Source organism: Dromaius novaehollandiae, chromosome 1, assembly GCF_036370855.1.
Source record: "Dromaius novaehollandiae isolate bDroNov1 chromosome 1, bDroNov1.hap1, whole genome shotgun sequence".
Taxonomy (NCBI): domain Eukaryota; kingdom Metazoa; phylum Chordata; class Aves; order Casuariiformes; family Dromaiidae; genus Dromaius; species Dromaius novaehollandiae.
Genome location: NC_088098.1, coordinates 142,581,714 through 142,609,047, shown reverse-complemented (window position 1 = coordinate 142,609,047; position 27,334 = coordinate 142,581,714). Strand labels below are relative to the sequence as shown.

Below are 27,334 nucleotides of genomic sequence, written 5' to 3'. Positions count from 1 at the left end.
ACAGTGATACTTGGTTCAAACATCCAGAAAAGAATAATGCATACAGTTTATCAGTGTCTCCTGGCTAAACTTGGTGAATGCTAATAATATGAGAATGATAATGAATTTGGGGTTAACTGACCTTAAATCAGCTTGCTAGTATTAAAGAACACCGTACATATGTAATGAAGAGAATATAAGACAGGAAAATCCAAGAAAATACGGATAGACATCGCTACATATAGACATTTCAAAGAAAAAAAAATCACTATTTTAAAAGAGAGATACAGCTGAAGTGTAAGATATTTATGTCTATAAAACTTTTCAGTTCTGTATTTCTTGATCTATCAAGGCAAACAGAGAAAAAGCAAAACCAAGTTGAAGGCAGCTTTGTGTTTTTTCTACCTTAGAGCATATAAAAGCATGTTCTGAGATTGCTGTATAGATAATGACATGAAACACAGGGAGTTCCAGACAAATTCTCCTGAAGCCCTGACACTTAACTCTCACCTGGAGATGCCCTTTATGCTCATTTGGGCTATGAGAGGATGCATAGTCAACATATGATAAACACATATGACAGCCGGAGATCTTTCTATGAAGAGGAAAACACCAGATGAAGCTGCATTGTTATGGACCCTGTTTGAGATTGGTTTTTGATCATCTTTCTTTTTTCAGGGTGCAGTGAGATTCTGCAAGCAGGATATATACAGCTTAATATATAAAGGGTTTATTTATTGGCTAACGCAAACTAAACGAGGCAAAGATTGCAGAAGCTTTAGGCTAAGCGTTCATGCTCACAGCCTTGACAAGGTACCTGAAGAGTCTTTGCTGAGCTGGCAGGCTTTAGGCAGGAGGAGAAAGGCCGGTCCCTGGAACAGATCCCCAGTGCTGCTGAGGCTTCCACCACCTCCATCAACACTGATGGCAACAGATTTCTCTGTTTCCCTAGAAGGGAATGCGATAAGTCACTTTGGGATGGTACCTAAGAGAATAAATAAAAATTATATTTAATTAACCAAAAGGAAAAGTAAATAAAGTTTTGGGAACTGTTGCTTTCAGCCAGAAGGAAAGATTTCATCTTCTGGAGTGAACGGACGTGAATCTTCAAAAAATGCCTTTACAAATTAAAAAATGTCAGTGTTTCTAAAATGACAGAATAAACTTTTTTAGGGACTACCAAAGGAAGGAATTCCTCTTCAAATAAAGGAAGAAGAAAAGAAGGAGGTACATCTTTCTTCCAGAACTGCTACCCTCCCATCCATTTTATCATGAGGTAACTGCAGTGGCACCTATGTTTCAGTACTGAGGTATAGGTACACTATGATTTTTTGTTGTTTGATTTTTCTAGTAACTCTCTCTCAAACCACTAGCATGATAGTAGTGCAGGCAACTGCTTAGATGGTCCTCATGGTATTTCTTTTATATATATATAAAAAAAAAGTAACTTCCAATCCTGAGCAGATCATTAACTGTTGTATCCCAGTATCTTTTACAAAATAAAGATGATTAGTAAAATTATCTAGGTATTTTAATACACCTTAAAAGAAAAGAACAAATGAAAACAAATAAATAAAAAAGAAAATATTCCAAATAAAACTTGGACCAGGTTTATATCTAGTTTGTGCTTCTGTGAGTGGCTGGGCAGTGTAAGTATACTCAAACTATTTCTGACTGAAGTTTCATCCCTAAAAATGTAAAATTAATGCAAATACTTATTTTGGTTTATTCTATATTTTATAGAGTCTATATTTTATATTTAGGCATAATTGCAAAAAAGAAAAAAGATCAAAGGCCTAGAGACTTAATAGTTAACTGCAATGAAGTTGAAGAATGCAAAATAAATGGTAGGGAGACCAGATGATTGGGGATGAGGGGGTAGGCTTTGCAGAAGGGGATCTAGTTCCTAACAAGTTGACAAGATTTTCCAGTTTTATGTCAGGCTATTTAGCTCTGAGCTTAGCTGTAATGTTATCAAGCATATTAGAAGTATGTCTATGTTTTCTTTTTTTGAAGTAAGACCCCTATTTTGCTGTCAGGAAAGGTGAAAATGTCAGCTTAAATCATGAACAGGTTCTTCTCCGCTTCAATTCATAGTACAGTTCCAACTCAGAACTGTTCCATGTATATTCTCATTCTTTCCTGCATTTCTTTAAATAAAAATGATTACATTACAAAGTGTTGCTCCACCTGGATGTTCCAAGGCCAATGACTGAGAAGAGAGAGGTGGTAACCACTTGGTGCTGCTGAATCAGAACCGAATTATAGCTGAGCTGATTGTGAGTTTTGACCACTATCAGAGGACTGATATTTAACCGAATCCTGTGGCAAAATATAGCTACAAAGAGAGCATGTTGCTAGCGTATTGTGCTCAGTATGGAAGTGTCACAATCTGTCACACTGAGCACAGTCACATGTTGTGACTGCTGTTTTTAGCATTCTTTTATGATGAAGGGAATGATATGTAGGGCCACATATCCTTTTGGTATAGAGAATAGCTCTTTTGGCTCATGAAAAATGTTTTGTTTCTTTGAATTCTTACTGCTCAAGACATAAGTTTTATTAGCACAAACATTCTGAATATTTGGTATAAAAATCATCTTTTATGTTAAAAGCTTGATTTAAAAAAGAAAAATCTGATTCTGTTTAGGATTTTATTTCTAGCTCATTATTATTCCTATAGTTTTCAGAATCAAATTAACTATCTAGGGATGTATCTACAGCCCCCGAGGTATCTGGTCATGTGTTTCCTGTTCTTATTGATATCTCTAGGTCTTAATGAATAGATCCACAGTACATTTTAGTAAGGCAAACAGGGTCAGTCTTTGTTCTTTGCCTCCAGGATTTCATTAGGATTTTATGAGTGTTGCACTACTGAAACCTCAGAGACTCTCTCTGCTCTCCTGGGCCTTCTTGACTGACTTGCTTTGTCAGCCAGTGCAGTGTTTCCCCAGTTTTTACCTCCGTGCGCTCAGTTTTACAAAACTACGCTAAACATTTTGCCCGGAGCTTGGAAATTTTAGGTATGTTATTTGCATGTTCTTTTTTCCTCCCATTTCATATTTTGTTCTCTATCTGGCTATGCCCATGCAAATTCGATTTAGGAAACAAACAAACAAGCAAATGTGTGCACGCGCGCGCGCACACACACACACACACACACACACACATATTGCATTTTGCATTATATACATATAATAATAAATATAATAAATAAAAATAAAAAAAATACTAGCTGGTTTTGTGTATGAATTGTTAACAGCAATGGTTGGTAGAACTCATCAGATGCCATACTCCTTCCACAGTTATTGTACTGTCTCTCAGTTTATAATTAATAGCATTAAATGTATAGAAAGCTATTTGTGTCCAAAAGCAGATATTCTACCTTGGTCCTGGATGTCAGACAGTTTATCATGTTGGTATTTGTCATCACATGTATAAGAAAGTTTGAAAAAGGCTTCTTTTGAAGTCTTCTTTGTACTACTAATACTGTATATATACATCACATACATACGGAATGTGTAAAAAATTAATAATAGAAATATGCCAAAATTAAAAAAAAAATGCAAACACAGGTGAATAAATAGATATATAATAAAGTTCACGATCACCCTACAAAATCACAGGCATAAAATAACCTCCCCTCCAAAAAAAACCCTGTTGTTTTACAAACAAGAGGAAATGGAAACAGATGCCCAGAAAAGATGTGAAGGATTTTTGGGTTTTTTGCTTTTAAAAAGAGGCAAAAAAAAAAAGAAATTGGCATTTATCCTGTGAACTTAAAGACTTATTAGTAATGGTTTATATCAGTCGTTCTGTAGTTCCATAAGTTATCTTGGAACTTGCTACACTCTATAAAGCAGTGTCATCTGAACACTGAAGAACACTGGTGGTGTGTTTAGGCTTACAGAGGTGTGACCACCAGTTGCTGTAGCTGTTGGAAGTGGAGGGGAGCCAGAGAAAATTAAGTTTCTCAAAACTCTGATGAATAATTATTTATGCCATTTCCTAGAAGTATTACATTCAACTCAGTGTTTATTTTGATGTCATTTTACATTGTATCATCTCATTTGTTTCATCAGAAAAGAACTCAGTATATGAGAACACAGAACAAACTAAAATGTTAGTGATGCTAGTAATAAAATTATTCCATTTAAATTGAACCAGTGTATGTAGGTGACTTTTTAATATTTTAATGTATCTATATTCTCAGTCATTTAAATAGAAAATTACAGCTCTGTATGTCTCTGTAACAGAATTAGTAAAAGCTTTCAGAGAATTTTGATAACAGCCACTGGTATTTTGATAACAACCACTGGTATTTTCCCCTAGTCCTAAAACTTCAGAATTCCTGTGTGGTCCTATGGTGAAATTGGATTTTTATATTCTATGGTCCTTGGCCCTGCTCTTTTCCATATTGACTTTAAGGGTAAGGGAGAGTCATTCATATACAACTTTATTAAAACAAATTATCTTCATTTGTGCTAGATGATGTGCTAGATTTTACAGGCCTTATTGCAAAAGCTGTACTTTACAGTTGAAAGCATGTTAGTTCTAGATTGAAATATCATTGTTAAGGGCAGACTAAAATGAAGTCAGTAATCAAAATAATGAAAACAGTTAAACTATATTGCTTGCATTTAGTATTTAATATGGCCCATATTAATAATTGATTCTATCTACAGAAACTTACCTAAATTTGAATCCCTTACTAACTGAAGGGCCTGAAAAGGAATTCCAGACAGTAAAAATTGTATGAAGATGGAGTTAGAAGATGGCAAGGGTGGGATTCATATATTCTAACTTTCTGGAAGTCAATTTATTTCTAGAAATTTGGATCGAAATCTAAACAATGAAATGAGAGAAAGTTGGTACCTACGTGTAAACTAGTTATCTAGAATCCTGTTATAGATAATGAAGAGTTAAGTCTCTATTCAGTTGCATATATATAAGGGGTTGCTGTGTACCGTGTAGGCACTGGCTCTTTTCCGATCTCAGTAAGAAAGAATGACTACTTGAATCCTTAAGCGCGGTAGGCTGTTTAATCAGAATATCCAAAGATAAGAGCAGAATAAATGATTAGCAATTAAATCCTTACATACTTTTTGATTCTAGGAACCCCAAGATAATACAGCATGGGACAGACCACTCAGTCAGGACTTTCCTGACAAGATCTACTTTCCTGACTACTTCCCATATTTGTTCTATTCTGATTTCCGCTAAGAAAAATCCCTTTTTTGTGTTAGGCCTAGAATAATATACTGAAATAATACATTTAAAAACATATTAATCTCTGACATTAAGCAATGCAAAAACAACGAAAACCAAACCAAACCATCCAAACAAAAAAAACACAAATGTCTGCCTATCTACTTATGTTGCTTGTCCAGATAAGGCTTTAAGAGGGAGAACAAATAACATCAAAAACATCTGAATCTTATCTCAGATGGTGATCTGGAGAAATGGGGAAGCAACAGATATATACTAGACCTAGGCAGGAAAAAGAAAACTTTCATTCAGCAATTTCCAGAATTATATTTTTGGAATTTTGAAGTTTCTTTTTAATGGCTTAATTGAATAAAAATCACTAAAGGAGATCACTTCCAAAAGAATTAATTTTCAGTTTTCAAAAAGTAAGTATTTCTTAGTGAAAAACTATGCCACTGCAGTGTTCCTGACCAATTCTTACAGTGCAGTGCCCTCCACTGTGAACAAATAAATGGTGTGTGTGAAAGGTAATTAGATGGTGGCTTGTAAAGATTATTATGTCACCATAGCAGAGAGTCACAGGTCATGCCCACACTGTGCAACAGAGGGAAGTGCAGACTTCCTAAACTGGCCCTGACTGATTCAGCTCTGCAGTAGGCAGCAGGATAGTTAAATCCAAGCGGTATTCTGTTTAGGCTGATTAATCATTCTAAAAGGTGTACTCTTACTGGGACTGAATCATAAAAAACATACCTGGTGCTACACTGCACCACATAGAAATGATTGATTGCTTCAGCCAGACCGAATATCTCTATCACAATATTGTATTCTGAAGCAAATCTTCTTCAGTTTCAGAGAGGAGTTTTGCAAGGATTTGTTCTTTGTTACAACAAAATAAATAGGCTTTTTTGCAAGGGCAAGTAAGTGAGTGTTTGTAATAAAATAAATTAGGGGCTATCTTAATTGGATGTGAATTTTGGAGCAACTGGAGCACTGTTTCTTCTAATTTTAGTTATTTGTGGCATTATGTGATTCCATTTTGCTTCGAAGAACCTCTTAGGTTCCATTATAGCCCCCCCCCCCAAAAAAAAAAAAAAAATCAGTTGTTTCTCATGTTAGGTATGCAGAAATGCAGATCAAAAACTGATTTTAGAGAAACGTGTTTCTTATAAAATGTAAGGAAAGAGAATGTTCTTACTCCTCTACATGAAGACTTGTCACTGATGCTTATTTTGCTTTTATCATACCAGACTCACAGAATTGCCACGTTATGTTTCAGTGTTCTTATTACCCACTTACAACCACATGCTCAGTTGAATGAACTCCACTGAGAGCAAAAGAACTATGCCAGTTTATACCAGCTGAACATTCAACCATTTTTCACAGTCATTTTATAGCTGTCCATAAAACATTCTCACTAGATAAAGCTGACCTCTCAAATTTTGTGAAAGTGTTTTCCACTCTGGTGGCTGGATCCTGGGACAACCTACCAATCCAGGAGCTGTTAATGGGATCTGAGCAACATTCTACGCCTATGTGTTTCATACTGAAGTCAAGTTATGTAAGTGTGTACCATTTGTACCATGAAGAGAAACAGATGGCAGTATTTTCAGTATGCAGTTTAGACTCCAAACATAGCAATAGTTTAAATTAGTCTCTGTCAGAGATCAGTTCAGAAGACCAATCTCTTTCTTCACAGGTTACAGAAGAAGCTTAGAACAACAAATTTTCTGAGCTGGATCATTAATTTAGGTAACTATGTTTGTGATGTGAACACACTTCAGATTCAAAAGCTAGATTTAGAAATTAATGCAAGAACTCTCAACCATAATAATATTTAAATGAAGTGATTCTTTTTGGTTCATTGTTGGATATTTGAGAAATGAATGAGTCATTCTAAACTTAAGGTCCATTGCCTTAATACTGTTGCTAATGTGGTCGGTGAAATGTAGTAAAGCCTTAGCATAGACAGTAATAATGAGAATCAGTGAGGTATCAGTGAGGTATCGCTTTTCACTCGGGGATCCACAGTCTACAACTCTCATACCTCTGGTTAAAGGAATTGAGAAGGCCATGATTGATTTCCTTCCTCCCTCTCTCCCTTCCTTCTTCCTTCCCCCCTCCCTTCTCCATTCATCCCTCTCTCCTTCCCGTCTCTCCCTCCCTCCTTTCCTTCCTTTCCCTTTCCTTCCTTCCTTGAAGAGTAGTTCCTCCTCCAGTTACCCTTTCTTTTGTATAACAAAAGAAGTAGTTACAGCACACATCCACATTTAATTATTTCTTGCCACTGAAGCAATTTTAACTCACAGTTCCCACCTCCCATATGAATACTGTTACCTGAAGGTTATGGCGTGGAAAAGAAAATCATCTATCTTGTCAAGACAAGTTATGTATTTTCAAGTTTTTCTCAAGCTCCATACTAAATTCCTGAGCTAGAGAAGAACATTGTTATAGTAATACAAATGTTAATTCTCATAATTTGATGATTCCTTTAGCTCCTCCTACCTTGTAAACATTCTGAAAAATAGAATTGGACAAACAGGCTGGTGACTGCAGACTCATGTCATAAGTATAGTTATCCAGTAGTATTAATAAAATGGAAAGCTAAGAGCTCTTCTAGACATATTCTACTGCTTATACGATGCCAGCTGTGTGCAAAGGAAATAAATTTCCTAGTGCCATAATATTTGTTTTGCAGTTTCCTTAATAACATGAACATAATGAACATTTAAAAAGCCTACAAGTATATAACTTTGATAAAGTGCATTAATTAAGTTTATTAAATAAATCAGGAGCATGTTTTAAAAAAGGTCTGAACAGTTGCATACTTGCATGCATAAATTCACCTTTGAAAATATGTATACATCAATACTGTAAGTAAATTAATTCTGTATCTCTAACCTACAGTCCTCCAAGCTTTTTTGCACATCTTCTTTATTAGCAGCAAAGTCATTACAAAATAAAACATGTTAGTGGCAACTTATGATGACAGAAACAGTTCTTTACACAATACTTTTTTTCTCTCTGGCCATAGTCACAAGAGAAATATAAGCTCTGAAAATACCAGCCACATCAATATCTAATGAACTGTGGCAATGGTTTCTTTTGTTTGGCATACAGTGAAAAAAAGCTAAGGGAGAGGGAGAGGGAGAGAGAGAGGGAGAGGGAGAGGGGAGGGAGAGGGAGAGGGGAAGAGGAAGGGGAAGGAGAAGCAGAAGGAGATGAGGAAGAAGGAAACGAACGGGAAGGGGAAGGAGAAGTGGAAGGGGAAAAAATACTGAAGCAGAAACCAATTTGACTATAGATTTATGTATAAAATTGTTGGTAATTCCATGCTACTCTGTTCTTAGATAGAATTTTCTAGTTCTTTTCTGCTGCAATTTACAATTCTTATTCACAGAGCCAAGCTAAAATAATTTTCCTAAATATACGGATAGTCTCTTCTTGATATATGCAAGTAATTGCCATCAGCATAAAAGGGACCTACATATTCATCAAAAGGAGAAAAGGCTGCATTTAGGGCTCATTTATTCTTTTTGAACATGAAAAATTTCTGCATCCTTCACCATAGCAAAAGAGTTCTCAGTATAGGTCAGGGATGAGGATTCAAAAACATGTTGCAAGGAGATTGCTTGAGTAGTAGGCTTATCCACAGTGGATGCTGGGACTGCTGCTTTATTTATTGCAATCTGACGCTATTCAGGTGTCAGGGGATCCATTTCCAGCTCTATCCCTGTTAGAATGACAAGACAGATTCGGCAAAAACAAGCAAACAAACAAACATGGTAATGTATATATCATGCTTTCCTTGAGGGACTCCTGTAATGGTCGGTGCATGGTTTGTATTATTCAAGTGGTACAAAGGTATTCAGATGACAGTATTATTCAGGCCTTACAAATGAATAAAGAAAGCAGGGAATATTTTTACTTCCTGCCATGGTCCTAGCAGAGAAGCAGTGCAAATGAGGTATATAATGTTAATTTACATAGCTCAGCCTCAGTGCTGGAAGAATGCTGATGTTGGTATTATGATTTGCAGCAACTTCAGGTTGGAGTAAGAGGAGCCTGTCATAACTTCAGTCATCTAAATTGCAATCAAGGCTGCTATAGTGCACAGTCAGGAAGATGCAAATGTAACTTTTGGTCCTCTTCCTCTGAGTCATGCTACTTATGCTTGTTTGTCTGTATAATTCTGCATTGCTCGAACACAACTGGAGGTTCAAATCTGTATTTTTTTGCTCATGATGAGCAGTACCTCATTATACAGATAGTCCTACTGAATTTAATGGTATTTTTTAACAGTACTCAAACACAATGAAATAGTCTCTAATAGTATCATTAAAACCAAATCAGTGATATACGATTTGGAAAAGGGGACTGTATGGAGGATGTAAAATTGGCCAGATTACAGAGCTCAAAGGATGATGCTCAGTGTTACAAAGTCAAGCTGGCTGCAGATTACTAGTGGTGTTCTTCAGGGGTCAATACTGGTTTAATATTGTTTAATATCTTTTTTTAAAAAGCTGTATGATAAAGAGAATACACTCTCAGCAAGTGTGTGGATGACAAAAAAATAGAGGGATTGAGCAATATGCCAGCTGTCAGGACCGCTATTCAGAGGGACCTTGACAAGCTGAAGAAATGGGCTGACAGGAACCTCATGAAGTTCAGCACAGCCAAATACAAAGTCCTGCACCTGGGATAGAATAACCCCATGCAATGCTACAGCCTGGGGGCTGACTGCCTGGAAAGGAGCTTTGCAGAAAAGGACTTGGGTTTCTGGCGGACAAGTCAAATGCAAATCAGCAGTGTCCTTGCAGGAAAGAAGGCCAACAACAGCTGGAGTTATATCAGCCAGAGTACTGCTAGCTGGCCCTGGGCAGGGACTGTTCCTCTCCACTTTGCACTTATAAGTTCAGTTCTGAGCTCCTCAGTACAAAAAGGACATTGACCTAGTGGAGTGAGTCCAGTGGAGGGCCACAAGCATAGGGGGCTGGCGTATGTGATGCATGAGGAGATGCTGGGAGCTGGGTCTGCTCAGTCTGGGGACAAGAGATCTAAAGGGAAATCTAATTGCTCAGAGTTTAACAGGCTGCTTTTAAGCAATTCTTACTCTCATTTGTGATGCAGTGCTTCTCAAGGCAATTGTGCCTTACTGTTTTCTACTATAGAATAATCTAAAAGGTATTTTTTGTCCTTAAAAACTTGTTGAAAAAATTAAAAAAATATGAAACCTTACATGTGTACACTGGTGAGATATAAAGGTTAGTATTCTAAAATTAATGTCATCTGTCTTCTCAGATTTTACTCACAATAACCACAAATGAACATATAAGCTTGATCATGGTTTTCAGAATTAGACCATTACTGAAGTATCTGAAAATGTCTAGAAAATACTGATATGCATGATATCATATTTTACTTGCTCTTCTGTTTCACACTTTCATCATATTCCTGAAATTTCCAAAAACTTCTTTTCTTCTGTTATTATTTCTAATAATTCATTATTTAAGCAATAGTAAGTTAACAGGGAGACGTGATACAGTATTCTTTGATCATTGGTTATAAGTTGTTTAAAACAGGACTGTAGACTGCCCAACACTGCCCAACTTTATCAGCAAATTAAGAATAAAATTAGGTGGAATACAGGATATACATACACCTAGGATATGTCATCTTACCTGACTTTAGGTGAGTTTAGACTTTTGATCAGTCATCTAAACTTACACGCCCGTAATCAATGAAGCAAATACAGTGAATAGACTTTGGGGAGCTATTCTGCAAACTAAATATAAGTCCCTATTCTTATAAGGTAAGCTGAAACAGATCTCTCGTTCTCTTTAACTATATGGATTAGATATCCATTGATTGTAACGATGGTTCAGATACATTTAATCACTTAGGATACAATATATTTACCTAAACATACATGTCTAATGCCATTTTATATGCAATTAGATCCCCTAAGGTATCCTCCCTGGCCTCCAGCTGACATAAGGAAAGGTAATGGTCTTGTGTGGAGTATCTCAGATCGCCCCTGGATGATTATGTTATGCAACTGAACTAAGACCCAAGAATTTATAATGCTGGGACTCAAATAATTTGCTCACATTTAAGTGTCTAGTGTTATCTGAGATGCTTAGAGTATCCAAGACATCTGGCAGAAAAGAGAGAAGACTTACAATGACCCTTGCTCATCTGAAGAAGTAGCTGGAGGCAAAAGGGGATGGACAGTAAGTCATAGAAATGGCACAAAAATTAACAGCCCATGCTTGTGTGGGCATGAACTCCAAGAGGTGGATGCAGATGCTTAAAAAGAGGCCTATATTGCTATTTGGCCTGCGCTGACACGGCCAAGGATATATACATCTGTAACACAGAGTATATACAGATGTAACACAGAGTCTGCCAGAGGCCCATTTGTGGAGGCTGAGTTATGAAGGCCAAGCCAGACACCCATAGAGCTTAAACTAATATCAGAAAGATACATTTAGGCAGTACCGCGTGGACACTGTACATATCGTAAGTCTGAGTCTTTGTCAGGAAGAATAAAGCTTTAAACTAATATTTTCACTAATACTTTAAACTAATACTAATAGTATACAGGTTATCAATGTGCCTATAAATAAGAAGAGTTCTAGATCATGAAGAATAATCTGAATCATTGTAAGATGAATACTTTGAGAAAATGCCCTCTTCATTCAACTTGTCTACAGTGTGTATGTCATTAAAAATACATACAGTGTGTATGTCATTAAAAATATGATCTTTACGATCAGAATGGTATGATATTGAAAGGGATAAGTTACTGAGATTTTCAAAAAACCTGAATACTCCAGTACCCTACAGTCTCCATTCCAGAAAACCACTGCTCCGATCAGTGGTAAACCAGTGGATGTTTAAAATTAATTTAAGCAAACACTCTAAATTTGTATGTAGCCTGCAAGCGGTTCAAGCCCCTCATTTCTCTGGGCCCTCTATCTTATCCAGGAGACCTTCTTCCCAGAAAGGTAACACCATGTAAAACTTAATTACTCCATAAATTCTGTAAGGCTTGAGAAGGTTTATGCTAATTTCAGCCTCTCTACCTACCCTTAATGTAAGGGGAAATAAGAAAAGAGGAGAGAAAAGACTGTACTGACATGATATTCATTCTGAGACAACCCAAGAAAAGGCCAATTACCCATATATTTATGATATTTATGTAGAACCTAAACTTCATTTGGGAGCAGTTCTGTATTCTACATGCACCTTCTTTTCTGTTCTAAATAACCATGAACTGAGACTTTCCAAAATATGCTAAGTTAGAAAATGCTTTTGTTTCTGGAAACTATTTTGGCAATAGATACTTTTATATTCTCCTTTACTTTGCAGACATTTTTGTTCAATGTGCTCTGCTCAAATGCTTTTATATGTCTTTTTTTCTAATTATTTTAAAATTTGAAGTAGAGTTTGGCTGTATTATTCTCAGCTTAATTTGTGTCCTTCATCTATTTATATTTCACAGCTTCAACTTTAAAGCAAAGATTTTTTTTTTAATATATGGCAAACACAGACAAGCACATTGCATATCAGAAGTCATTATGAATATGTTACACATATTTAATATCTAATATACCTCAATATAACTGTAGACTGCTATATCTAATATAATTAAATAAGAAGATTAAAACAGCTTCTATACACAGTAGTCCAAAGAAATCCAAAAATATAATATTGCCTGAAATATCCCATTATTTAAAACCTATAGTTTTTACTAGCGGAGATATAGAACAGTAGAAATGAAGGATAACTCTAACTCGTCAGTAATGTGATATAGCTTTATAAACTGTAACTATGGTTCTGGTGTACCACAAAATATTGACCCGGTGATCATGCAAACTAAAGGAGCTACTGGAACATACTATGGCTCCCTTCTTGTTCTTGTACCCCAATTTCTTTCCAATACTTTATGCAATTAGGTGATAGAAATAAGAGTTTTAAAGCACATCTTGTTTGGTTTAGACAGAGCTGTAGATTAGTTTGATTTTCTTGTGTCTTGAAAAGGACATAATCAAAGCCCTGTTAAATTTATTCAACCTTTTGATCTTCGTAAGTCCTAACATCATACAGTTTCAGACAGTTCTTTAGTTAATATAAAATAAATATTCTAGTCTATGAATATTTAACATTTGCACACCTATTATGCAGTTGGTCATGCTGGTGAGAAAAATGAGGGAAAGGCTGAGAAATAAATTACTAATGTATTGGTCTCAGATTCACAAGTGGCATCTTAACAACCTGAAAGTTCATGTTTTGAGTTACCTATGTCAGCACTCGATTGTCTCAGAAATCTGTGGTGACACGAAATAGGTGCATTTTTTTTGAAATATCACCATCATGTTACTTTCAGTAAAGCTCTTTCACAGGTCTGTCTTTTTTTCCCTTTTATATTACTATAATTCCAGTACATTAAAAGGGGAAAAACTCTTTTAATTTCTCTGAAAACCAAGACTTCCTGTTAAATCTGTTGTTTTCTTCCCATTTTGCATCTAGGGAAACCCAATACATGAAAACCTTGTAAATATTTGAGGCAGAAGGACTCAAATTTTTCCCATGTAGTTAATGCTATTTCTAACACTACTTTGCTTGTGATAAGCATGTCTTCTGACTTCCTATTTATTACTATTGAAAGAACTTTTCTATAATTTAGATCACTAGCTTAATTAACACAGAATGTCACAAAACACTTGTGCCACCACTTTGCCTCCCCCTCCAAGCTTTTCTGCTTTGCAACAGTGAAGATGTGCTTTGGTTTCTATGTAGGTATTTATTTTTTAAAAAATGTTTTTGCTTATCATTCTATTTTATTTTGTTATGCATAGTAAGAATTTCAAGCCAAAAATGTTACCTGATATGTTACAGAGGAGGAAAACATAGCATTTTTTTCCTTATGTATAAAATAATATTTTATGAACATGGCAGTTGTAAACTTTCTGAATGACATCAAAACATTTTTTTTTAAATGTGATAGCAATATATTTTCATAAAAAAATCCCTCAAGGTCCATCTAACAGCCTTTTGGAGGCTGTTTGTTCAATACTAAGTATCCATCACTCTTCAATAGCAACCTGAAGCAATGAGCATAGTAAGCAAGACACCACCAAGCTCATTCATTCCCTAAGTATTATGTTATTGCATTCCACTTACTGAATCTGCTAGAGCAGGCCAATAAATATGATTTTTGCCATTATTAGTGGGCTGAAGGTTATGAGTTTTGTTTTGACCTGGCAATGCAGGATCTCCAGATTTGTGAGGGATTTGCCTTGGCCTGACTGTTTTTATCTTGTTCTAACGTTTGTTGTAAGCTACTTGTCTAGTGGTGTATTACTGGCACTAATAGAGGGACTATTGCCCAATCTGTTTTAGTTTAAGTTCTGTGAATATCATATGTGATAGTAAGTCTGATAAACCTAGTAGCCACTGCATAAACAAATAATAGCTCTCTGCACCAATGAGGCTGGGTGTGCAATTGCGGGTGCGCAATTGCTGGTGTGCAATTTTCAAACTTAAGCTGGGAACAAGTATGAAAAAAGAAGGCTGTGTTAAACAGAAAAAAAAAAAAAAAAAAAAAGAGAGAGAAAAAGAAAACCGGAGGCAGACTCCAAAACTGAGGAGGAAGAAAGCTTATCCTAGCAAAGAAGAGAAAGAAACCCCTACCATGAACATCATACTCTTCTTGGCAGAGACCTCTGGACGCTGTTCATCATAACCGCTTCAGATCAAAACTGTTCACCTTGAGAAGTGGTAGAGTGAGAATCATACTAGAGAAAAAAAGGTAGATATTAAGAGGATATTAGACTTTTTTTTTTTTCCTGAATAACACCTTTTACCTGTAGTACTTATTTTTAATGAGATTCATTTTAAATTAATTGGTTATTTTGGACATCAAGTGTTTGTATCACTGTAACTGAACTAATAATAATTTTGGATACCCTTTTAAAACTTAAAATTGGACTAACATCTTATTTTCACATAAAAGTTGTAATCCCCTTTTTGCCCATGAAAGGATTTTGACCATAGCAATAGTTAACCTCTTAATTTTGGTATTCCACAATAGTCATTTTTACCCTGCCTTTATCTTTGTTTGTGAGAGTATACAGATATAATCTATTTTTTGTGAAACTGCATACTTCCCTGCTTGTGCAGACAGTAAGAAAGTCAATTACATACTTCATGTAATATATGCAAATTATGTTGCAATCCTTCTAAATATAAAAGAGTTTTTATCATTGAAAATGTAATGTTTAGTTCTAAGGCTTAAGGCTGTAGAAAAAGTTTGCACTACATAAATTCTTACCCTACAATATGCAGTTGAGACACACATTTACATGACCCATGTCTCACAGGAAAATACCAGTCGATAAATCATCTGGTCTCTGTTACACAATTCAATCACACGTTGGCACAGAAACTCAGTTCAACCTTCCTTCTAGCTGCCAGAAATCAGTACAAAATATTTAATACTTTAAAATTGTTACTCTTAACCACCTTATCTGAAAACTGAGGTTTGCTGACTAGAGATAGTTATGGGAAACTGAGCCAAATAAAATCAGGATGACTATAATTCTTACCATGAATTCTTACTGTCCTCTTGCAAAAAATAACTGTAAAACACTGCAATTCAGGGTTTAGCTTTGCTGTATATTTTGTCTTTATTATGACTTCCATCCAAATACTGAAATCTCGTGTTTAATTTGTGGGATCCTTTAGATCTGAATTAATTTGATCAGTAGTGGTAAAATGAATGTTTCAGGAGGTCTGCGCAATAATGTACAGGGGAATATAACAAAACTCATCACTCTGTGTAGGTTATGTGATGTTCTGCAGAGTCATTTCTCTCATTCTTTTACTCGGTTTCAGTAACCCAAGTGTGACAATGTGAGGCAGCTACAGCAGTGAAAATAGCCTACAAGCATGGCAACACAGGCACGTTGTCCCACTAAGTTAAACTTATAAATGTAAATATCATTGTTGCTATAGAGATCCTCCCAAATCATATATTATGATCCTGTAGTCAACACAACAACTTAGATAAATCCAACTTGGTATTTTGTAACAATTTTTTTTCAACTATCAGTGATGAGAATTCTATAAAAATGGAAAAGACATGGATAGACATCATTTAATGAAATTTGTAGAATTTATCCTATCAAGCCTAATTGGGAATCTGGGCTCTCTTGAAAGTTTCCTTATAGGCACAATTCATCCACCAATTTAAGTTCTGTCTATGCTGACTGCAATGCCAAAGCTCTGTTTACTGTCACAGACTGGCCCAAATTATTCTCAAGCTGGAGTACAATTGTCTCAGAATGGCCACAGCTTGCTCCTTGTCCAAAGCAGCTTGCTCCTTCTCAGATGATTCCTTAGCATGATGCCAGAGGTAGAGCTCCCAGGGGCCATTCCCAGGAGGCAGATGGCATGGAGCTTCTGTAGAGCCTGTTTTACTTACATAAATGAAGGCTCTTCTGCACCAGTTTGTGTCAGCAACAAGGGGTATATTCAGTTTAATTTACTGGTATAAACATTCACTTATAAAGACACCGCTTAAGAATATTTGTGTCGTTACTGTGACAGTAAATTCTGTCATCTATTTTTGATTGCTGTCAAATGGAGAATCTAGGGGAAAAAAATCACTGCCATAATTTCTTGTTTAATATATGTTTTCAAATATATATTTTGATTATGCCCAGACTGAACATGTCTAAATTATTCTGATTACAGTACCACAGGTCAAGTTCAAGACACTGTTATGTATATTTTGCTACTTACATGAAACTGAAAGCGGAATAGTATTGATTACTTTTAATACTTTCACAAATCACCATTTTTTTGCTGGTGTATTTTACAATTTCTTTATCCAAATTTTAAAATATTCAGTAGAATAATGGTTACTTTCAAGTTAGTTATATCACAATGGCATACCTTTTCCTTAATAAAAAAAATAGTATACATTTTTATATAGAGATGAATATAGAAGTAGCTCTTATATCGGTATTTTTTCCATGTTTAAAATAAGAACAAATAGCGAGAGTATTGTTTGTATATTAGAGAAAGAAAGAGAGGTATGCTAATAAACAGTGGAAGCTTGAGCTCTGGTTTAATAAGAAAATATGCCAAATCCTCTATATTCCTTCATATGAAAGCAGAATGAAACTGGAGACAAGTAGTGGTAAAAAAGGGAGTGTTATCTAGCACTGTTTTCTGAATTCAATTTTAATTAAGGTTTTTAAAGAGGTTTTGAGTTTTTATTTAATTAATTTTCACTAGAAAGTAATTATTTATGTTTCATAGGAAATATTTAGGCAAACAGCCTGATTATGCCTTTTAAGTGGTTCAGTTTTCAAAATGGAAAATTAAAAATAGAAAAGTATGTTTAACCTCCTATTATTTTTGTCTTTATTCAATAAGACACCTAAATTCAGTGCTAAGTGTGTACATGATTTACTTCTTTGGTAGACACAACCTTGACTGCTGGACTTAGGTGCCATATTTGTGAAATCACCTCACTTTCACTGTTTTTATTAACAAAAACAATGTTACATATAATGTGATGTAAAAGGGTACATAAAAAACTTAATTCTCTCTTAACAACCACATAGGTGATTACAGCTCTTAGACCTAAGCAAATATGATCAGTGATAATAATATTAATATTTCATGTTGTTTCAGGAGGCTTTCTATGCCATAAGGGCAATTTCTTGATTAGATTTTTTTACCCATATAATTTAGGAATCCAAGCACATTAGAAGGTATTTCTGTCCCTTGTATGCTTCTGACCAGCCTGGCAACAATGGTTCAAAGACTTCTGAATTATGCAGTTATGATGATCTGAGAGAGGATAAGGATAGGAGGGTTGGAAAATGGAGTAGCATAAAACGTTATTCCCATCCATTGTCACAGAACCGTGTCATGAAACTATTCCGTGGCACTTAAAACAGCTATTGTGTTTCAGCTGAAATTCCAGCTGTCTTGTTCTTTGCCCAACTTGCGCAGACTGTCGGGCTCATTCACTCTATTTAACTCTTTCCCAATGTTATTTACCTCAGCATCTAGTTTGGGCTTGGAGACTAGACTAATCCCTTACTAGAGGTCACCTTATTGCACTGTTCTTCCTACAGCATCCTGGTAAACTCTAGACAGATAGGAAGGTTTTCAGCATACCAAGTTCTGTTGTATTCAGACTGGTCAATGATCACCAGGGCATAAATTACCATACTAGTACACATATATATGCACCAGATTTTCAGGTCAAAATATTTCACTGTGTTCTTCTGAATAGAATAGAAGAAAACACAACCAGATCGATTCTTTGATAACTTGCCTTTGTTTACCATCTCTTATAGCTGTGACAAATAAGTTCATATTTTTCTCACTGATGGCAATACAAAGTAGTTTATAAGAGTCAGTGCAACTGCAGAAGGCTAAAGAATAGGAAAGTTCATTGCAAAGTCCTTGATGTAAATGGAAACATTCCTGTTGTCTTCAGAAAGAAATGGTGCTGGTCCTAGAATACATGAAATTCCTGGTTCAGAAGACTCGGCTTCTCAACCTCCAGAGTCACTTCAGACAGATAGTTTTGCCACTGCACAGAGGATATGATCAATACCTCTCTACCCTGACTGAGTGAGCAGGATGATGAAACGTTATTAAATGGTTCACAGAGTACTTCTGTCAAGTCATGAAACTAAGATCCCACTTGTCACCAGAGTCAGTCTTTAATGTTGATAGGAGTTATCCATTAACAGCAATTGTTTTTTGCTCAGGTCCTGGAAGAAAAACTGAGAAATCTTTTTTTTTTTTTTTTTTTTTTTTTTTTGTGTGTGTGTGTGTGTGTGTGTGTGTGGATATCTCACATCAAATCCTTTATCCTATTGAAAAGTCACAAGGATTCTCAAAATAAGGGTTGAGGAAAGAGAAATTTACTATGACAACATTGAAGTTCAAAATACATATGAGTAAAGGCTGAATATCTAGAATCAAAAAAATATATATAGAAACTATGCTATAAGACACAGAATGATAAGCAATGCCCATGTCATGCAAAGGCAGTGTGCCTTGGCTATTTGCAGATTCATCAATAAAGCATAAATTTTCAGACTGAAAAAGACTTTGAAAACATGCACTGAGATTTTAATCTTGCTGTTCATTGCTCCGTAATACATTTGTTCCATGTTGTGGAAAAACATAATATTTAGTTCGTTATCTACAGTCTGAATAAATTATTATAAAATTAAAATATGTGCAGTAATATTTAACAAAATTATTCTTCCTCGCCTTGGAACTGTAGCAGCTAAATAAGAGTTTGTTCATGGAGATATAGAATATCTTCTTATTTACTTGTCCAATAATTTTGATTGACAAATATTTACTGCTCATCAAATCAAAAAATCATAAATTGAACCCTTTAATTTTTTGAGAAAATTATTGATAGTTTTACTTCTATTTCTCTTGCAGCAAAATTCTGTGAGGAATGCAGATGTAAGATACATGATGTGATTAATGAAAAAAAGATATTAGATAATATTAATGACTGCTTACTGATAAATGTTAACATTTTTCTTTCAGTCTTTTAACAGAAGATGCTTTCCACTAAAATGAAACTGACACTACTGCTGTCCAAGCACCTTAGATGGTTAACTGAGGTAACTTAAGTCACCCTATCGGCAAAGCAGAAAAATAGGTTCCTCCCAAACTTAGTCAGATTCCACTGTAATAAGATGGCTGTTCTCACCAGCTATTCTTCAGCTTCCTCTCCAGCTGAGTCTCCTCCTCAAGGAGGACCCTCAGTCAACAGGTAGGTATTTCTCATATACTTTATCATAACTTTACCTTCAGAAAGGTCCAGCTTCCTTGAGCTCTCACAAAGAGTGTTTTATATTTATTTTCTTTTTTATCCGCTGTCTTCCTTTTTTTTTTTTTCTTCCCCCTCCTGTTTCCTTTTTGGAGCACACATCCCCCTCCCTTCCACAATAAACAATCTTTATCTTGATTTCAGAGATGGGCTTCATTCTTCTGTTCATACTCTATAATTCTATAGCTGTCTGGAATTGATACTCAATGATGATTAAAAAAAAAAAAAAAAAGTACTGTGTGAGATGATACCTAACTTTTGCTATCCAAAAGAAGCCAAAGTATGTGGATCTTTTACTTCTAGATATTACTTCAACCTTATGGTCTTTGTGCAAGTCTCCAACTGCTAAGAATTTCAATATATAACTAGGTCAATATATAACTAGGTCAATCACAACACAAAATTCTTAAAATACAAAAACTGATAAATTGCCAAATAGCTGAGACATTAGGCAGAGAGAGGTACCTGTGCACTTCTAAACGCTAAGAACTCAGCTTTTGAAATACTAATTTCAAGTCTATATCCTGACATATCTTCAAGTAAAACAAAGAAGGAGCTTTAATTGTGCTTTACTGTCTCTTACAAAACAGCTCATTATAATATAATTTTCTCAGCAGAAAATAAGATAGTGGTTACCATATTTAATTGTGTGTTTCTCCAAGCATGCTTTATTTTGAGGAAACCCCCTTACATTGCAATAAAATCATTCTAAATAGTGCACTTGATTAATTTTTTATAACTAAAGCACAGTCTGGAGTTTATATTGTATGTTGCATATTCTTAAACCCAAATTCAATTTGTTCTGTAAGCAGAATTTGTTTACCTAACTGATTAACCAGGATCAAATTAGGTCATTCTCTGTTGACACAGTTTGGAGCTGTAATTGATTTCTTTAATTGGTAACTATAAAAAACAGAACATATTCAGCTCAGAGGAAGTACAGGCTGTGCCATTAACTAGTAAAGTTTTGGATCTCTTGGGAAAGCTTTGCTAATTGTAAACTACAAAAGCGATTAAAAATCTATCAGTTTCTGTCTTCTGAGAAATATATTTCTCAGAACCAACCATACAGAAGTGTAATAACACCTTTTTTTTTTCAAACACAGAAAACAATGCTGTGAACAGTAATGCCTTGCCATGGAAACCTTTGTTTCAGAGAATGGATTTGGGAATTATACCCTTCTCCTAACTGTAACTGAACAATCAGCTTTCAGATATAGTATTTTTGACTGCTACCTCATCACATTGTGTGCCTCCTTTAAACAGATCTGTCTATAGCTAATGAAATGATACAGAAGTGAGGAAAATCAGGGAATTTTAAGTCTGAAAAGCTTTATGCAAAATCATTATAAATGAAATAAAATGCTAGGTTTTGTGGAATGATCAAGTTTGTCTTCTACTCCCAGGACATAATCCGCAGAAAACTTCCATGCTACCACCTACAGTGACTGATGCTAGAGTGACATCAATCCATGAAGCCTCATAATCTGGAAATCAGGAGTTCCATGTGAATGCTACAGTGTAGGCTGCAGTGTTTCGTTGCAAAGTCATAAATCTTATAAACAAGCAAATAGGACTAGAAGGAAACTCAAAGGGTCATCTACTCTTTGTGAAAGGTAGGTTTTGTGACACCATTGAGCTGCTTGATGGACTTTTGCCTACATTTTCTTACATTTCCGATAACTAAGATTAGACAACCTTCTTAAAATATCTACTCTTTTTATTATGCTCCCTCCTTTTCCCTCTGTCTTCCCTTTCCCTTCTCTCCTCCTCTGTCTCATTCTTCCTCTCTCTTCCCTTCCCGCTCTGTTGTCTCATGACCATTCTTACTCACACTTCTTTCCACCTTGTCAGTCAGATCTTTTGAACTTCAGGCTCAAATGTGGAATCTCCTTCTGTTTATTACTACACTACTTTAACAAATAATTGCCAAACAAAACCTTTAAAACTAGGGATGGGATTTACAGTTACAGAAGCCAACTAAATAAACTTGCCTACCTCTGAGCTAGCCATCTACCCTTATAGTCAATGAGGTAAGACAGGTGTTTCTAAGGTGTGATGCATCTTATCCTAAAGTAGAGGTCTAAAAAGGATCAAATAAAAAAATGTTGTAGCGGTGCATACTTTTCATAGGAAACTGAGTCTAAAATAACTAACTCAGTAACAGCTACACTGTTTCAATTTTCAAGTTATGTGAGATAAATGGCAACTTTGTATCCTGCTGAAATATTTTTTATATTAGGAAATGTCTGTGGTTCATAAATTGCTTCATGTAATTTTTCATTTTGTGGTCTTGCAAATCCAGAGTCTTCTGAGACAATCAAGCATTTTTGTGGGTTTTTTTTTTTTTTTCATTTTGGTTTGTTTTTTGCCTCCCTCCCTTTAATCACAATACAAAAAAAAAAAAAAAAAAAAAAAAATTAACAGCTCTGTTTCTTTCTACTCTCTGCATCTTATTTACAAGAGAAGATTTTCTATCCCTTACCAACTGTCCCTCCTAAACAAACTCTACTCTTTCCTAGTGATATTCCAGACATATCCTACTTTTGTAAACTTGGAATTCACCTAAGCCAACTACTACATGAGGAACAACGCTGGAGGTGATTACATGAGAGGTTTTTTTTTTTTTTTTTTCCCAGATACTTCCACTGTTTTCTAACTCTGTTGCAATACAGTTGATCGGTGATTTATAAACACCAATCTGATGACTACAATAAAAAAAAAAAAAAAAAGAAAAGCTTATAAGCTTTTGCCAACATTCATTTCTAATACAACATAAAATTAAAGAGATCTTTATTTTCATTATTTAGAAGTCTCTATATCCTATGTCCAAGAAAGATTTATTAGTAGATCTGACACAACAAATTGGAAGTGTAGCAAAGGTTCTGGAAATCAGAGCATGCACATTAGCATTACATAATAATTTATGGCTCCAAAGACCAATGAGAATTCTCATTTTTTGATCTTTTTTGCCATTCTTACAATTTTAATTAAATATATAATTAACTGAAGTATACACAGAGTATTAACTGGTAAAGACTGATATACATGTGTGACTTGTTATTTTATAGAAAAACACAAAATATTGTTTTAAAATCAACATCTTCTCATTTGAAATGTTGAGAATAGATAATGGAGTGGTTGCAGAATATTATCTTAACAGGCCCAACTTTGAAAAAGGTATCTCTGATCATTCTCTGTTTCATTTATTGGTTCGTGGACTAGCAATACGGACCAAAAGGTCATCAGAGTTCAGTCTGAGAGTAACATTTGGTTGATAACTGTTATGATACAGTCTTTATACTCTGTCAATACACAACTATTTACTTCAATTTAAATGTAAGGAAAATATCTACTTTAATGTCTGACATCTTGCTGGTCACTTAAAACGATAATCCATTCTTAAGAATAACTATTGAACATCATAGTAACCATATGCATAATAACAAAAAGTAAACTGCTTGATAATAATTAAATTTAAATACTAATATTTCAATTTTCTTTTCAGGACTGAGTGAAGATTCACAGGCATATATTTTGATGCTATTATATTATGATTGTAAACAAATGCCTAAATTAATATGTTCATATATTGAAAGTATTGAAGCAAAAACCTCACAGTTTGTTGTCGACCCGTCATGTTGGAGGATGTGCAGGGCACCATTCTGAAAAGTAATTCTCTTCTCTCAGTTGTACCAAATCATCATTTGAATCTGCATCATGGCTACAGCCAACTTGTAACTAGTGAACTTTTTTCTGTGGGAAGGTATGGACAATATTTTTTATATTTTTCCTGCACTATCATCTGACTTCTTCTTCCTGCCTTAACTGCTGTGAATTTTTAAATTTTTATTCGTTCTTTTTTTTGGGGTTTTTTAGTTCCTATTTTGTCACTCAGTGAGCCTTTCCAGTTGGCATGAACTCTCTTCACAGGCTCCCTAAATGCTGCTTCTTTTCCCTGCCATTTGCTACGAAGTTCCACGGAAGTAAAGCTCTTCAGGGCAATAAAAATGAAATTGCAATTTGTCATATAATATGTGTTCATGTTGTTGAAATGACTTATTTTGGCAGATTTTGTGTGTGCTTCTTCAGTATTACTAACTGCATATAAAACATCTATAGATATCTGAAAATGAAGAACAGAATTTCCTGAGAACTAGGCCTTAACCTGCTGAAGAAAGAAAATAAAAACAGCTAATAGCATTTACAAGCTGTGAAACTAGGCTTAAAGTACAAGATATTTCAGCAGTACAATTTCATCTAATGTTTGCATTGAAGTTTTGTAAAAGGGAGTTATGATAATGAAGTGCTTAAATGCAGTTCAGATAAAATGTTGGAAACTTGAAAGTCATACTGCTCTTAGATATCATAATATATTTTGTAATTTAATAGAGACATCCAAACTAACAAATGAATATATGTCCGTGAGTCTCGTTGATGTTAACTTCATGTGGGTAAGTTAATGTTAACACACACTAAAAAAAATATTTATCAGATTAATTTAGAGTTACATAAGCTAATTCTATATTTCTGGTTATTAACTTGGTGATCAGTTATATCAAAATGAGCACAAGAGAAAAGATTTTCTGGAGTAGAATTGCAACTTTTCTCTGCAAGCCTGGGTCAGTCTCATTTAGGGAGCAGTTATAATTCGAAGAGAAACTTTAATTGATAGGAGTGTCTCACGAGGTGTATAGAGCTCTACAGCGACTATTGGTTACTTTCTCCATTACAGTCCATGCTTATAAGATAGCAAATGTGTATCGACCTGTATATTGTTGAATCAAAATAAAAAAAAAGGTATGTGTCTGGCAGTACTGTGTAAACTTTTTTGGTGAAATTAGACCATGTTAAAATATTTTGCTCTGGGATATTGACTGAATCCAAGATATTGTTTGAATTTAATTTTCCTGCATATTATTTTCTAAATTACTGCTGAAGTCAAAAGAAGGAAGAAGGAAATTATTGTTGTTAAATTATTCTGCTTTTCTGTGAAGATAACAATTTATAAATGTGAATATTAAGTGACTTAAGCTTTGGATGGTTAAGCTGAAATATTCTGAAAAAGTTCCAGCTTTCAGGCTGTGCTGGGTTCATTCAGGTCATGCATGCATCTGCATTGAACCAGCCCTCTTTTAAACAAGATGATTAGAAGGACATTGTTGCAGCCCGAAAGGAGTCATTCAGGATGACCTCCCTCCCCTTGGGACCAAGGGCCAAGTTCGTGATGCCCTTGGACTGAATTCAGGTGAAACGACACCAGCCAACCGGTTTTAAGATTTATTAACACAAAGATAAGGCATGTGGTCAAATAGGATAATTCAGTGGCGAATACTACAACTAGCTAGACAAGTCCCATGCCACACGTTTCAAACAGATCTTACCAACATTCAACAAAAGAGAGGGAAAAAGAGAGGAAAAGGGAGAGAGAGAGAGAAAAAAAAAGATATCACCACCCGTGGATCCAGCGGTGTTCCGTTGGTCCTTTTCCTTTGGGAGTCTCGGCGGTGGCGGGGGGCTCCCGTCTGGTGGTAGGTGGGTCCTCTTCACCCTGGGTGTAAGTTTTGGTGATGCGCGTGCAGTAATTACAACTCCAGCAGGGTCCGACCCTAGGTTCCCGCTGAAAAGTTCGGAGCCAAATCAAGGCAAATTAAATAAATAAATTGTAATGGCATGCGTGCAGTGGTTACAGCTCGAGTTGGGTGCCTCCGAAGAGGGACCCCAAACAAAGAAATCCCTGGGCAATTACAGATTTTTCAAATTAAGTTTCCCACCCCTCACGTGGTAGTTCAGACCAATAGTAATTTTTGAGTCTGGGGTCTCCTGCTCCTTATTGGGTCTCATTGTTGTTCCTAGGCAGGCTGTTTCTTTTCTCCCTTATCTTTACTGTTGCAGTTTCTGCAGACAGACGTGTCTTCATTCCTCGGGTCCTGCCATCATCTCTCAAGGTCCTGACAAAGAGGTGGTAACTCCAGCCATTAACACTGTTTCAGCAGTGCACAGGAATGCAAACTGCTGATAACTCCCTTATCATTCCTGCCTGCACCAGCTCTGGGGCCCTTTCTCACTGAACTAGGGAGTGCGGCCTAAGGCTTCAGCAAATGTAGCTACTCATGCTAAGCAAGTTTTATAGAATTTGTGCTAAAACAGGCAATAATTTACAGTCCAGGTCCCAAAGTCTCTGCCTGATCGTGGTCTGGTTCAGCGCAGGCTCGGTGTGTCCCGGGTGGTCGCAGGGAGACCATTTCGGGGGTCGCAGCAGCTCAGTCCTGTATCCGCTGGGGACAGATGGCTTGTTCGGGGTTATGGTTTGCTTGCACCTTATGTACCAAGAAATGTTTAAGGCAAAAGTTCATTCATCTGTCCGCCACAGACATGTACTTGCCATGTTGATAGAAGTAATTGACTGTAAACTGGTATATGAGTATATTGATGTATATTTTTAAATCAAAATTATTTCTAATTCTTTGATTCAGGACATAAATTCATATTGATTTGCCATTCGATAGGGCACAGAGAAAAAACATAGTTAAGACAGAAAAAGGAGTCTGTGAGGGACTCTGAGGTATCTTCTAAACTAGTCCTGTTCTCTGAAGTAGTCCAGTAGAAAACTGAAATATGTTGAAAATTGGTTTGTAGTGCATTTCACATTATATACAGGTCACGATGTGATATTAATTATTTCACTCTTGCATGAGAAAGACATTAGTTCTTGTGAAATTTAGTTGCTTTTTGCAAAAAAACAAAAAATAAAGGAAAGATCTTTAACTTTGAGACATCATTGCATCTCTTTAAAAGCAAGTAACATTGAAGGAGCATGCCCAATATGACAAATAAAATATACTTTCAATGTGAAACCTTAAGAGATTTGTTTTATTTGTTCATTTCAGTTTGCCTACAGTCCTGCAGGTTACGGCTTGTTTAAATCTGAAAAATTTCTGTATCTTTGAGAGTATATACCAAACATTCACATTCTCTTTATCTTCTTTACATAATACTAGCTTTTTTTGCTATTAGTCCTGCATCAAGAAAAAGACAGCAAAATATTAATAATGCATTTCTTATTCACTGTGTAAAAGTAATGCACATAAGCATTTCAAGTGTTGCAATGAAATAGCTGGAGCTCCTCAGCACTGCTGGTTTTTACTGCTTCTTCTGGTTCATTTCTTGTAAACACCATTATCCCTAGGTAGGAGCTTTCTGGTAATTGACGCTCTGAGGGGATGCTGTGACTCAAAGTGAGGGCAAAATGGA

General features: G+C 35.5%; 1 long non-coding RNA gene across 3 annotated transcripts in view; it reads right to left on the bottom strand.

Moving 5' to 3' along the window:
- Positions 1-26,015, bottom strand: part of LOC135324496 (uncharacterized) — a 30,730-nt gene extending 4,715 nt beyond the window's left edge. Inside the window, exons 1-3 of one of the 3 annotated variants that reach the window (XR_010385869.1) lie at positions 25,537-26,015; positions 14,887-14,990; positions 797-964 (exon numbers count right to left, since the gene is read on the bottom strand). This is a non-coding gene — a long non-coding RNA (uncharacterized LOC135324496). Of the gene's footprint in view, positions 1-796; positions 965-7,953; positions 8,921-14,886; positions 14,991-25,536 lie in introns of those variants that run through there. The other 2 variants (XR_010385870.1, XR_010385868.1) reach the window with 2 other exon arrangements.
- Positions 26,016-27,334: the final 1,319 nt, after the last annotated feature.